Here is a 15,455-nt window from a genome sequence, read left to right as displayed (position 1 = left end):
GTGACCCGGCCGCCCCGCCGGAGCCCCGCCCTGTTCTATCTTGGGCGTGGAACTTGAGCCTCGGGGCTGAAGGGAAGGCGGGAGGGAGGTTGCAGCTAGCTTTCTAAAGCCGGAACCTGAAGGGATCTCCCAGGCTCCTATTCTGAGCGCGACTTTTCTTTTCTCGGGGAGGTGAAGCGGCTGCGGGATCTCAGGGGCAAATTCCTGCTCCCCGGGGCGGGCCTGTCCCCCGAAGCTGGAAGGCAGCTGAGAAGTGTGAAAACACTAGTGCAGAAAACAAGAGCAACACCAGAAATAATTCCTACAGCCGAAAAGGTAGAAAGCATCTTGGCAATCATCCACTCCCATTTTAACAGACTAAAAAAGAAATAAACCGAAGACCCAATGATGAAAGGTTAAGCCCACAGCTCACGTAATAGAGTAAAAACAAAGTGAAATTGATATTCCTCTAAGTTTTTGATTCCACGTTATGGGATAGACCGAAATCTGCTTAAAGATGGTGTCTTGGATCAGTAAATAATATTTCACTCAAGCCTGGGTGAAAGGAAAAAGAATGGTTCAAGGGGGAGGAGGGAACACCTTTCTAAATTCATTAAAAACAGGAAAAAGAAAACTGCACACTTGTTTCTTAAAAAAAAAAAAAAGACACTTCGCCACAAAATAAATACGTATTGATTGCTGCTTACAGATATTTTTTTTTAAAAAACGTTCCTTAATAGAATTATATTACAAAATAGTACTGTCTTTTATTCTTAGTCTGGGGCTTGCAGCGGCAGAAAGGAGTCTTTTTTCTTATTACCTGTATGTTACTTATGTGTGTTTTTGTTACCCTCTGTAATTCTTCCAGTCTCTTAACTTCCTCAAATGAATACTTATTGGCTAGAATCAAGAGCTCTGTTTTATAACTTCTGAATTTGTGAACTTCTTGCTCTGAATATTTCTCATTTCTAAAAGAAAAATTATCAGTGTCTTCAGTTTGTGTTTGCCAACTTTGAATTTCCCTGCCCAGTCACCATTAGGTTTTTGTAGAAAGTAGAAAGCAGAGAAAAGAAGCTGAGAAAAGTGATAAGAGGAAAATAAATAGTATTTAGGCATTGGATACTTTTCCTGCATGTGAATTTCAAATATTTAATTTAATGAATATTTATTGAGACCTTTCTGCCTAAATGGCAGAAATACAGTGTCAGAAAGAAATAGATGAATATTACCTATTCACTGTCCTTAAGGGGCTCACGGCAGAAAGAAAGTATAGAGACATAGGTACAATGAGAAGATATCAATATAAAGAAAAAAATGGGATTAAACCTATTTTTTAAAAATACTTTTTATTTATTTATTTGGCAGAGAGAGAGCGAGAGCGAGCGAGTGCAGGTAGACAGAGAGGCAGGCAGAGGGACAGGGGGAGGCAGGTTCCCTGCTGAGCAGAGAACCCGATGTGGGGCTGGATCCTAGGATCCTGAGACCCACTAAGCCACCCAGGCACCCCCAGGATTAAACCAATTTTTGCAGAGTCTTTCAGAAAGGTGTCATATATACTAGGAAAGAATGAACTGTGGGTTCCAGACCAAGGCACAACTTTTTCATGTAAAGATGTTCACTGAAATGAATTCTGAAAAATCCCTCCATAGTTTTAAAGTTCAGACCTGATAATTACCTTGTTAATGCAAGATGAGGAAATGAATTTTTGGCTAACTTTGTGGCCACATCATTCCAACTTTAGGGACTGTAGTTGCCTTGTCTGTAATATGGACATAATGTTTGTTCTGCAGGCTTCTTCAGATTGTAAGAAGTAAATTAATCTATTGAAAGTATAAACTGTGAAGTGACTGGTAAGAGTAATAAAGAATTTGTAATCTCCTTCATGGTTCATTCCCCTGATGTAGTTGAATAAATGTTTATCTCTCTGGGCTTCAGAGTACATCCTCCTTAAAAATGCTGGTCATAAGCAAGCTAGTATATGAGAAATGGAAGAAGCTCCCACAAAGACATGAATTTATCCCTCAAAGAGTTATCACTAGCATTACTGTTTCAGATAGAAAAGAACATGCATGCACCATAGCGATTACATTTTCATTTCCTCACTTCTTACTTCACATCCCTCCAAAAGAAAGTTGAAGACCCAGAGATCATCTTTTTACACAGTAGTTCCCACCTTATTTGTGGTTTCGCTTTCCGCAGTTTCAGTTATCCTTGGTCAGCTGCTGTAGGGAAGCCGATGATCCTCCTCATGACGAATCAGCGGAAGGCCAACAGTAGCCTAACTCTACATCAGGATTGCTACATCTTTGTCCTCATGTTGTCCCAAGGCATTTTATCATCTCACATCATCACAAGGGTGAGTATAGTAAGACACTTGGAAAGAACTAGATTTATATAACTGTTCTTACTGTACAATTGTTCTATTTTATTATTAGTTATTGTTGTTAATCTCTGACTGTGACTAATTTATAAATTTAATGTTATCATTCTTATGTAGAGGAAAAAACGTATTATATACAGGGTTCAGTAAGTACTATTTGTGGTTTGAGGTATCCACCGGAGGTCTTGGAATGTTTTCTCTGTGGATAAGAGGGGACTACTGTATCTAAACATTTAACATATTTACAAGTGATTTCAGTTCCTCAAATGTGCTATTATCTGTTTGGCCTATATGTTACTTGTTCCATGTGTAAACTTATCCCTTTCTCCAATCCATCTCATTACTAAATCTGGGATTTCCTACCAACTTCTAAGAATTAGTAAAGTAAAACTTCACTAGCAGTAAAACTGATCCTTTTGGGCTAACTTATTTCTGGGGTTTATCTACTCACACGGGTGTGGTTTGCCATCTGAAATGATTCCCAGGAGTTTGGATGATAGGATTAAGTGTTGTCTACCAACACCCTCTTTATCTAAAGGTTAGAGTATATTATGGCGTCTTAAGAAATTTGAACATTTTCCTTGAAGGAAATGGAGCTTTTTGGAATTGTAAATTTGGGAATGATACAAAAAATGAATTGAATATCTGGAAGCAGGGAAACCACTTAGGAAGGTTTTGCATTAACAAACTCTTAACCAAAGACTTGAAAGCATGGAAAAGGAGAGATATTTGTGAGACAAAATCAGGTAAAACCAGCATCCTGGAGATCAATTGCAGAGAGGAAATATGAAATGGAAAGAAATAAGGGAAACTGCATTGTTTCTAGCTTGGTCATTTGAGTAGCCTGTGAAGCAAATAATTAACATTAAAAAATGAGAGAAAACATGTTTGGCATGTGTCTATTTTTATTTGAAGTCAGTATGAGAGTTTGGGGAGATAAAATTTTGAGTTTTCTGAATGTTGAGTTTGAAATATAAATAATGATTGACATCAAAATGAAAATACACAGAAAGTTTTTGGAAATACAGAGCAAGACTAGAGGTGAGGCTAAAGATAAACTTGGAAGGTTAATGACACTAAAGTAGTAGTTAAAGCCTGAAAGAAGACAATCTTTATTAATTAGGCCCAGCAGATAGACTAAGTCAGAAGGCCAAAAAAAGGAAGTTTGCTCAAAGCATTTAATGTACTAGGAGTATATATGGATTTTAACTGCTTAGCCTTCATGTAATTAATACAGTAGCTGATAGTGTAATAAAAATTGCTGTTATGGTAAATGTTCATCTGATGAATATTTACCAAGGATGCTATTCACTTACTCATAGATTCACTCAAAAAATGTTGACTGAGGCCCTCGTATGCACAGGCTAGAGGGCAATGAGATTGCAAAGGTAAGCCAAACAGACCAAGAAAAAAAAAATCCCTGCCCTCATGGAGTTTAGGTTCTCAGAGAAGACAGTCATTAACAAACAGATATATAAAATTTGTAGTGTCCTACATACAAAGATATGTCACAGAAAAAAATGCAGAACGAGAAGAGCATTTTGGACTAAGTCTTAAGTGAGAAGTCGATCTAGATGTCATGAAAGCCAAGGATGGAGAGAAAAAGCTGTCAGCTATTTTAAATATTATCAGAAGGCAATAAGAAGACCAAAAGGTCATCATTCTGATTTGCAGTGTTGTCATTATCAAGGTTAATGGTGATGTTGGCAATACCAGCTTCCGTAGAGTGGTGGTAGCAGAAGCCAGGGTGAAGGAAGATTGCCAGGCCATGCTGAAACCAATTTATGGTGATGATGAATTCATAGAGACTTGAAGTTGATGATTTTCCACTAGCAGCTCGATAGATAGTGTTCATGCAGACACAAAGAAGGTAGATTAGTCAGTTCAACCAGGATTGGGGTTTTGCCTGGAGGGTAAAAAAAGAACACAAGTCAAGGAACTTTGGTATTTTGGTAAATGTGATTTACTTGATAGGCTGTGAAATCTGAGCTGGGAGTGGGGGAAGAGAAGTAAAGACTAGAGGAAGGCTTTAGTAGGTCAAATGCGCAGATAAGAATAGTTTTTAGTTACGGCAAGTTGGAAGGAGGGAAGGAAGCACTGTTTTAGAGAATGGGTTTTTAAGGGTGGAGCAGTTTGGGTTGTGGACCATATTCTTGTGGTCCTGTGAGTGGGAAGTTAAGGTAGAGTGTAGAGAGAAGCTAATTTGAGTGCCCAGGACTTTGCCAGTTTATGTCTCTTGTTCTTTGGTACTTGTAAATAGCACCAACTCCTACCTTCAAAAGTATCTTGATTTGGAAAATAAATGTTATGGTCCAAATGGAATTTTTATCATTTTGATATTAATTGAATAAAATATAACGCAGCATAAAGTATCAGTTTTAGAGGCGTCTGGGTGGTACAGTCGGTTAAGCGTCCATCTCTTTGTTTTAGCTCAGGTCATGAGATCCAGCCCTGAAACGGGCTTTGACGGGAGAGTTTGTTTGAGACTCTCTGCCCCTCTCCCTCAGCCTCTCCCCACCATGCTCACACTCATGGTCTTGGGCTCGCTTGCTCTCAAGTCTTAAAAAAGAAAATATCAATTTTAATAAGACATTAAATATGAACTTATTAAAGGCAACTATAATGGATTATACTCACACATTCCTGTCACATTTAACATTTTCAGGTATCTTTTTCATTTTGGCAATAACTTTAGCTCCCCTGGGTATTTAAGGTACTTGAAATTAAACCCAAATAATCACAGTTTTGCAATTCTGATAGTAGGAATTAATTTAGACTAGAATCATCAGTGGATGCTAAAACTGAAAATGGGGCTCCAGCTACTATGCAGACAGTGAACATTCTGGGCAAAGATTTACCAAAAAAGGCCTTGAGCTTTCGTTTCTAATCTGAAGTTCCTTTTCCAGTCATCTACCACTTAGACCAGTCCCCAGCTGGGATTGGGGCTCTTCCTCGTCAGTGCTCCCCCCATCCTATTCTTCCTAGACATAACTGCCTGGATTTTCAGATATTTGCTAATAATCTTGGTCTTTCTGGCCAGCCCTGCCCAACTGTTGAATTCCTCTGCCACTTACATTAGATCACTTGTGTCCCTGTTTGTCAGAACTAGGGCTGGAGATTCCTACGTAGCCCCAGACGTCTTTATATTTCACCCTTGACTAAATAACGACGTCAGTATTCTGTAGTTTCTAGAGCTTTCTCAGCAACTGGACCTCTGCTACCCTGCTTCAAATGATAAAATGTCATAATAAATTAATCCTAAGATAGAAAAAGATAGCTCTTCCCTACTAAAGCCTTTCTTTATCACTGTGTCCCCACCCAGATCAGTGATCCTTTCCCTTCCTTTAATCCCAGAGCTTACCTTAATGATAACATCTTTACATTGTATTGCATTCATCTTTATAAAGCTGTCTATCTCATTGTATTTTATAGGCAGGGACTATGATTTATTTTTCTGTAGTTACCTGAATGCCTAAAATAATAACTAGTAGATAACAGGCATTAACTGTAGAGGCTTAAAGGATCTGGCTCTGCTGCGCTCTACTCTTAGTCTTCCTCACCTCAAATTCATAAACACCGTCCTTACTTGCAGAGATTTTGGTACCAGGCTCACAGTCTTTTCTTCTACCTCAGCCTCTAGGATTATTTTGGTTATCTCTGTACCCATCAATGACCCATTCAATATTGTGGTCTTTCGGTTCCTCAACTCCATGTGTTAAAAAAAAAAAAAAGTTTTCAAAAACTTGAAATTGATACCACTCTGTGGCAGATTTCTTTAGAATTGTCCTTGAGAAACTCCTACGAATATATTATTAGAACTATTATTCCAATGTGAACTTTACTTAATAATGAATAATAACATTATATTTAGATGGATCAAAATTTATTATCCAAAGTCAAACCTGACTCAATCTCAATCTCTGCCTTTTGAGTTATTTTTTTTATCCCATATACATTTAACATTATTACTAATACATTTGGATTTATGTCTACAGCTTTACTATTTTCTAGTCTTGTGTACCTTTTTGTTTTGTTCTTTCTAATTTTTAAAATTTTTTTAAAAAAATTAAAATTTAAATTCAGCTAACATATAATGTATTATTAATTCCAGAGGTAGAGTTCAGTGATTTGTCAATCTTATATAATATCTAGTGCTCATTAATCACATGCCCTCCTTAATGTCCATCACCCAGTTACCCCAACCCCTTACCCCACCTCCCCTCCAGCAACCCTCAGCTTGTTTCTTATGATTAAGAGTCTCTTATGGTTTGTCTTCCTCTCTGATTACAACCTGTTTTACTTTTCTCTTCTCTTTCCCTATGCCCCTCTTTGTTTCTTAAATTCTGCATGGGAGTAAAATCTTATGATAATTGTCTTCCTCTATTGACTTATTTTGCTTAGCATAATACCCTCTAGTTCTATTCACATCGTTGCAAATGGCAAGATTTTTTTGATGGCTGAGTAGCATTCTGGTGTGTGTGTGTGTGTGTGTGTGTGTGTGTGTGTGTGTGTGTGTGGTGTATATCTCACATTATCCATTCATCTGTCAATGGACATCTGGGCTCGCTCTTTCCATAGTTTGGCTATTGTGGACATTGCTGCTATAAACATTGGGGTGCAGGTGACCCTTCAGATCACTGTATTTGTATCTTTGGGGTAAATCCCTAGTAGTGCAATTGGTTGATCTTAGGGTAACCTTATTTTCAAAGTTCAATTAGCCAAATTATACTACCTCATTAGTTTTTGATGTAATGTTTAATGATTCATTTGTTGTGTATAATAGCTAGTACTCTATTTTCAACTTTTTGAGGAACCCCCATACTGTTTTCTAGAGTGGCTGCATCAGCTTGCATTCCCACTAACAGTGTAAGAGGTCTTCTTTTTCTCTGCATCTTTGCCAATAATTGTTGTTTCCTGATTTCTTAATTTTAGCCATTCTGACTGGTGTGAGGCGGTATCTCCTTGTGGTTTTCCCCTGGTGCTGAGTAATGTTGAGCATTTTTTCATGTGTCTGTTGGGCATCTGTATGTCTTTGGAAAAATGTCTGTTCTTGTGTCTTCTACCCATTTCTTGACTAGATATTTTGTTTTTTGGGTATTGATTTTGATAAGTTCTTTATAAGTTTTGGATGCTAGCCCTTTATCTGATTAGACATTTGCAAATATCTTCTCCCATTCTGTTGGTTTTCTTTTGGTTTTGTGGACTGTTCCTTTGCTGTGCAAAAGCTTCTTATCTTGATGAAGTCCCAATAGTTCATTTTTGTCTTTGTTTCCCTTGCCTTTGGAGATGTATTTAGCAAGAAGTTGCTGCAGACAAGGTCACAGAGGTTGCTGCCTGTGTTCTCTTCTTGGATTCTGATGGATTCCTATTTCACATTTAGGTCTTTCATCCATTTTGAGTTTATTTTTTATATATTCTGTGTAAGATAAAGAAAATGGTCCAGTTTCATTCTTCTGCATCTGATTGTCCAGTTTTCCCAACATCATCTTTTGAAGAGCCTATCTTTTTTCCATTGCATATTCTTTCCTGCTTTGTCGAAGATTAGTTGAGCATAAAGTTGAGGGTCCATTTCTGGATCCTCTGTTCTGTTCCATTGATCTGTGTATCTGTTTTTGTGCCAGTACCTACTGTCTTGATGATTACAGCTTTGTAATAGAGCTTGAAATCCAGAATTGTGATGCCAACAATTAAGAAGCTGGTTTTCTTTTCAACATTCCTCTGGCTATTTGGGATATTTTCTGGTTCCATACAAATTTTAGGATTATTTAATCCAGCTCTGTGAAAACAGCTGATGGTATTTTGATAAGGATTATATTGAATGTATAGATTACTCTAGGTAGCACAGATATTTTAACAATATTTATTCTTCCAATCCATGAGCATGGAATGTTTTTCCATTTCTTTGTGTCTTCCTCAATTTCTTTCATGAGTTCTGTAGTTTTCTGAGTACTGATCCTTTGCCTTTTTGATTAAGTTTATTTCTAGGTATCTTATGGTTTTCGGTGCAATTGTAAATGGGATCAACTCCTTAATTTCTCTTTCTTCTGTCTCATTCTTCTGCATAGGCATGCACCTGATTTCTGTGCATTGATTTTATATCCTTCCACTTTGGTGAATTCCTCTATGAGTTCTAGCAGTTTTGGAGTGGAGTCTTTCAGGTTTTCCACACAGTTGATGTCATCTGCAAAGAGTGAGAGTTCGATTTTTTCTTTGCCAATTCTAATGCTTTTTATTTCTTTTTGTTGTCTGATTGCTGAGGCTAGGACTTCTAGTACTATACTATATAACAGTGGGGTATCTTGTGAACTTGCTGAATTCTTGTATCAGTTCTAGCGATTTTTTATGGAATATTTTGGGTTTTCTATATAGAGTATCAAATTTGACTCACCCCCCTCCCCCCGCTGGTTTGGATGCTTTTTTTTTTTTTTTTTAATAAATAATCTTTATTTATTTATTTATTAAAGATTTTGTTTATTTATTTGACAGAGAGAGACTCCAGGAGAGAGGGAACACAAGCAAGGGGGAGTAGGAGAGGGAGAAGCAGACTTTCTGCTGAGCAGAGAGCCTTATGCAGGGCTCCATCCCAGGACCCCAGGATCATGACCTCAGGATCATGACCTGAGCCAAAGGCAGTTGCTTAATGACTGAGCTACCCAGGTGCCCCATGATGCCTTTTATTTTTTGTTGTTGTTGTTTGATTTGATTGCTGAGGCTAGGACTTGCAGTACTATGTTAAAGAGTGGTGATAGTAGACATCCCTGCCCTCTTCCTGACCTTAGGGAAGAAGCTCTCAGTTTTGCCCCACTGAGAATGATATTCACTGTGGGCTTTTCATATGTGCTTTTATCATATTGAGGTATGTTCCCTCTATCCCTGCACTGTGAAGAGTATTAATCAAGAAAGGATGCTGTACTTTGTCAAATGCTTTTTCTGCATTTATTGAGAGGATCATATGGTTCTTGTTCTTTTATTTATGTAATGTATCACACTGATTGATTTAGGGATGTTGAACTACCCTTGCAGCCCAGGAATAAATCCCACTTGGTTGTCATGATCAATAGTCCTTTTAATGTACTGTTGGATCCAATTGACTAATATCTTGGTTGTTTTGTTCTTTTTTAAGTGTCTTCTGGATTAACTAGGTAATTTCTAATGTACTATTTAAATTCCTTTATTGATTTTTAACTATATTTTTGAGTTATTTTTCTTAGTAGTTGCTCTAAGAATTGCAATACATATCTTAATTTATCAGAATATATTTGAGATTTATACTAAGTTAATTTCAGTGAGATACAGAGAAATTGCTCCACTGTAGTTCGATTCCGTGTTACAAATCCAACAGTACAGTGTTACAATAATTGTTTTATACAATCATATGTCTTTTGAAAAAATTAAGAAAAAATGTATTTATCAAGTTTTTATGTTAACATTCTTAACCAGTTCCCATACTCTTCATGTCTTCTTGTGGATTTGAGTCACTGTATGGTGTCACTTCTTGCTCTACTATAATTTCCTCCTTTCCCCACTTTGTGCTGCTATAATAACTATATATCTCTATGCTATAAGCCCTGAAATTCATATTTATATAAACTTATGTAAGCCATAAATCCCCATATTCAATTTTATAGGCATTATTTTCTGCTACATTTTTAAAAAATCAATTTTAAGAGAAAAAAAGAGAAGACTGAAATTATGCTATTATATGTGTATGTATGTATGTATATATGCTATGTAATTGTCTTTACTGGCACTCTGTTTTTTCATGTGAATTCAAATTATAGTCTAATGTCCTTTCTGTTTGAAGAACTTCAGCTAGTATTTCTTGCAAGGTGGGTCTGCTAGCAGCAAATTTTTTCAGTCTCTGTTTATCTGGAAATATCTTGCTTTCTAAGTTTTGAATGGGGTTTGCTACATGTAGAATTCTTGCTTGGCAGCTTTCTTTCTTTCTTTCTTTTTTCTTTTTCCTTTAAGTAGTTTGAATATGTCATCACACTACCTTCTGGTTTCCATTGGTCTTTATTAGAAGTCACTTCTGACTATTATTGAATTCCCTTCTACATACATGATGAATCATTTTCTTTTGCTGCTTTCAAAATTTTCACTTTGTTTTGGATTTTAACATTTTGATTACAGTATGCTTTGTTGTGGATGTCTTTGATTTTATCCTACTTAGAGTTTATTGAACTTCTTAGATTTATAAATTAATGTTTTTTAAATCAAATTTGGGAAGTTTCCAAACATTATTTCTTCAAATATTTGTTTCTGTCCTCCTTTCTCTTTCTTCCCCTTCTAGTAGTTTCATTATGTTTATGTTGGTGTACTTACTGGTATCACATATTTTCCTGAGACCCTTCATTCTTCTTCATTCTCTTCTCTTCCTATTCTTGAAATTGTTTAATCTGTAGAAGTCTATCTTCAAGTTCACACAGTCTTTCTCTGTCAGGTCAAATCTGCTCTCGAGCCCCTTTAGTGAATATTTTATTTCCATTATTACATTTTTCCAATTCTAAAGCTTCATTTGATTCTTTTTTTATAATATATATCTTTTTATTGATATTCTTAATGAATTGTTGTCATTGTACTTTCCTTTAATTCTTTAAATATGATTTCCTTTAGTTCTTTGAACATATTTATTATAAGTACTTTAAAATTTTGTCCACTTAATTTAAAACTTGAGCTTCCTTAAAGGCGATTTTTATTGCCTTTTTTTTTTTTAATAAGACATTTGAGAGTGAACATCACTGTTATTTAATAATTACAGTCAGACAGAATGTGTGAAATTTTATGGTTCTGGTGAAACGGATGAATGGTTATACTTAACAGAATGTAATGTAAAACCTTAAAAACTTAACAGATTGAGATTCATTCCATGTTTCTTTCTGAATTTCTATATCCAGAAATGCTGCATTTTTGAGACACATAAATTCTTTGCTCAGAAAGGAATACATAAGTTTAAGAACTTGACTTGATAATAAGGACCTTGCTATTTTCTATTGGAGAAAAACTTAAAAGCCCCATTAGGAAGTTTGTTTAAAGACAGTGTGTGGCAGACACTTAATTACCTATGCAAAATGTTATTCCCCCACCTTATTACTGGCAGATCTCCAACTGTATTCCAATTTATCCCTTTCAGAGGACCAAAAATACTTAAAAAAGAAGCTGTTTGTTGTAGTCTTATTTCCCCTGGCAGTGATAGGTATATGAGTGCACACATGACCAGTTTTTCCAGTAATGTAATGAGACATAGTAGAAGATCTGTTGTAGGGCCTTTGGAAAACTCTTCTTATCTCTTAAGAAGGAACACCATTTCTGTTGGATACAATTCTTAGAACTGTGGCAACCATCTTTTAACTATCTCTTCTAACTACAAGATTTACTTTGAGGCTAAAGAAAGAAGAGAAGAATCTGTGTTTTTGATACCATTATGAAGCCTCTGGATTAGCCAAATCTTGAGCAACCCCACTTTCAGATTGTTGGTATTTGAGTAACTAATTTCTTTTTGTTGTTGTTTAAGCCAGTTGCTTTTGTCTTCTACACAAGTAGCTTAAAAATCCTAAAAATTAAAAAAAAAAATTGTTTCAGAAAAAGACTAACAAGGGATAGGACTCATCCCCACTTAACAGAATGTATTGTTGACTAACTGTGCTATCCTGTGCTGTCCAGTATGGTGGCCACTAGTCACATGTGACTGTTAAGCACTTGAAATGTACCCAGTCTATACTGAGAGTTCAGTAAGTATAAAATAAATGTAATGTTTTTAAAGACTAAGAAAAAAAATGATAAAACATTATTTTTAATAACTTAATTGATTACATGTTGAAATGACTGTGACATACTGGGTTAAATATATTCTTAAAATTTACTTTTTTCTTTTTACTGTTTTTAAAATGACTGCTAGGAAATTAAAGATATGTAGTTCCCACTATATTTTTATTGGACAGCACTAATCTAGGCAGAATCCAAGAATTGTCATATCATTTGCCAATTGAGATAAGGCACAGAATTCCTTGAAATGCTTTATATTTGACACTTTACAATACTATTTATATAGCAAGAAACAAATATAAGTTGCAAATTTAGAAATTACCTAAAATGAGGAAAGTGGTCCATTAGGTTTTACCTGAGTTCTTAAGAGATCCAGACACTTAGGATTTATTTATATTTTGGATTTGGGTACCAGATCCTGCAGAAGTATTTTTTTGTATCTTCCTCCTTTCTCTGAGATATTAAATAATATGCAGGGACAAATAAATCATATTGTACTATTTTAGTTCTTTAGATCAGAAATGTAAGTTCTTCTAACCCTAAAACCCTGGATTTTGGGTTCTGTCATAGGGTATGTTTCTATCAACAGGAAAAGCTAATTTAAAAAATATTTAAAAAAATAGAAATAGAACACAGCCTGATATAGAATCTCCTTATGTTCCTATATAAGATTCCGAGGAAGTGGGTGAACCTTGCCCTTTCCCTCATGCTGAAAAGTAATCACCGTGTAAAAGTTTTGTTTTATTTCAGGGTTGCTTGCCAATATGTCAGTTTTTAAATTTAGAAATAAAATAGTTGAATACATACATAGATTTTAAGGTGTACATTTTGGCTGAACACATAGGAAAGTAAATTTCTGTATTTTAAGCGTTTTTGTAACTCTTGTTTGCATTGATTTGTAAAGGAAATAGTCTGGTTTTATATTAATTATATTATTTATATTTTATATCATCTTTCAGCAAAATACGTTATACTAATTTCTAGCAGTATGTGTGTCATTATAATATGTTACATATTACAAAATAGGTGTCATTATAAATTTATACTAATAATTTTATATTACTATGCTGCATACTTCTCTATACTTCACATAGATCAATTCATTTAATCAGCTGTATTTTCTCAGAATTTATTCATAAAAATCAAATCTTTAATATTACATCATATTTTTAGCACTTAAAACTAATATCCTTAGTGTTTGAAGAGAAAAGGACAGTTTGCAAGGTTAAAGTAAAATCTTCAATCTAACACCTGGAAAGGTTCCATATAAAAATCAATAGCAAATGAAAAATATTTTGGATCACTAGAAATAATAAGAGCATAATAAGATACTTGGATGCTTTTCTTGCAGAAAAAAAAAAACCCCAAAAAACAACAAAAAAAGTAACCTTCAAGAGTAGAAAAAAGACTCCCTATGTGCAATTACAGACAAATATAGTTGTCATCTGTCATATGTCTCCTTTCCCCATAAAGAATCTAGTTTAAGATTAAGATTAAATATCAAATCAAACCCAAGAACCCATGCAGCATCAATTTATTGTTGAACAAAGAACTTCCAGGCAGAAGTATTGTTTCAGAATAGCATCAGTATAATTTATTACTACTTAATCTGGTCATTCAATGCAAAGGGATGATTTTTACATCTCAGTTTTGTAAAACCCAAATGTAATGTGTTTGGGTTCTTTGATACCAAGTTTTCAATAAGCATTTAAGAATGTGTCTCCTTTATTTGTTTTTTGAGAGAGTAGTGATTCAGCAAGCGTCTAATAGCAGCAGAGTGCAGGGCAATGACTAGTTCCTTTAAATAACATAATAAAGAATAGACATGATTTTTGCTCTTAGGAAGAACTTTTAACTTGTTCTGGTTAAGAGTGAAACGAGGCTAGAAAAGCTATATTTAAATGAAATTATTAGTTTTAGTTTTTAAGGATAATGTGAACTAGAAAGGGACTACACCACATAAATGTGTAATCACCAAAAATTCATGCTTGCTAAGGAGTTAAGGGCAAGGAGATTGGAATGGACAAAAGGAGGTCATTTAGGTCATTTAAGTTTAAACGAGGTCAGGCAAAAGGGAATGTTCAAGAAAGTTCGGTCACAGAAGAACACATAAACCATTTCCTGCTTAGATTATTCTCTACATATTCATGCAATGAGTTCATGCAGTTCTACAGACAGTTTTCAGCATATCAAAGAAAAGCATTTCTCAAAGAGTAATGAAAGCAAAGATGATTTACTTCTAGACGAGAGTCCCCAGGAGAACATACCACCACTAGGGAGCAGCAGAGGGTTGTTCCCTGGGTCAGCAGCAACTCAGAATCTCTGTCAAAAATAGCCAGCTACATTTGCATAATGCTTTTAAGCCAAAGAAGTGTTCTTATCACTCATTTCCATTATAACACAATCTAGGATATCCTATTCTTACCCATTTTTCAGATGCAGAAAAGAAGGGCCCAGTAGAAGCTCAAGGTCACAGTGTAGTAAAGTTGGAACTACCTTTCCCACTCCAAAGTCTGTGCTGGTGCCGAAAGGGAATCGTGAGCCTGTGTTAAAAGGCATCCCCCTGGGAACATAAATTTCAGCCTAGAAAGGGGCAACCTAACCAGTGAATGTTTCAATTCTAAGGTACGCGTTATGGTTTTATATCAGGTTTTTTATTGCTAGGTAGGAAGAGAAGTATAACACTCCACATTAAGTTGCATTTTAATTTCAGAAGATTAAAATATAAAAGAAAGTATGTTGTAAACTTAAGAAATAGTATATGTAAATAACTCAAGTTTATATATGTCTTCGTATTCATTTGTGTGTGTGTGTATGTGTGTGTGTGTTGATAACCTTTTAAAGAAAGTGATAGTGGAACTGTACTCTTTCATTCTTGGGCTTGTCTATCTAATTCTCCCTCTTTCTGTTTCATACTGAAGTGTATTTATTTTGTATATCATCTTAGGGCCAGTTCTCACTTGAAATTTCAGTGTGATGTTTACCGATGATTCCTGATTTACTAATAAAGTTAGGGAAGGATCCTAAGGTACGTTTCCCTTCTCAAAAAGCATTTATTCCTTTAAAATAGCAATGTTCAATTTGAGGTCAGGTAATCGTGGTGGTTGGTGGCAAAATAGAAGATATTTTGCTGGAGGTGGACTTGGCAGCACTGTTCAATTATACTATGGGGTGGATACGTTCTTCACCCTTATTTTGTATCTTTATGAAAGACCACCTCTTTTTTGCTTTACTTGTATGTTCATCTGCCAGTGATGACCAGACGATGTTTAGCACACAGAAAATACGATTGCTCTAACACGCAGGGTTTTTAAAGGGCTGAGAAACTACG

General features: G+C 35.4%; 1 protein-coding gene across 1 annotated transcript in view; it reads left to right on the top strand.

Moving 5' to 3' along the window:
• Positions 1-22: 22 nt before the first annotated feature.
• The window catches only part of ABCA12 (ATP binding cassette subfamily A member 12), a 283,550-nt gene continuing 268,117 nt past the window's right edge, over positions 23-15,455 (top strand). Inside the window, exons 1-2 of the mRNA XM_032354711.1 lie at positions 23-315; positions 2,179-2,335. The gene's annotated coding sequence lies outside the window, so the exon portion shown is untranslated. The remainder of the gene's footprint in view (positions 316-2,178; positions 2,336-15,455) is intronic.

This window comes from Mustela erminea, chromosome 8, assembly GCF_009829155.1.
Source record: "Mustela erminea isolate mMusErm1 chromosome 8, mMusErm1.Pri, whole genome shotgun sequence".
Taxonomy (NCBI): domain Eukaryota; kingdom Metazoa; phylum Chordata; class Mammalia; order Carnivora; family Mustelidae; genus Mustela; species Mustela erminea.
The sequence above is the reverse complement of the archived record's forward strand: the minus strand, read 5'-3'. Positions and strand labels throughout refer to the sequence as shown.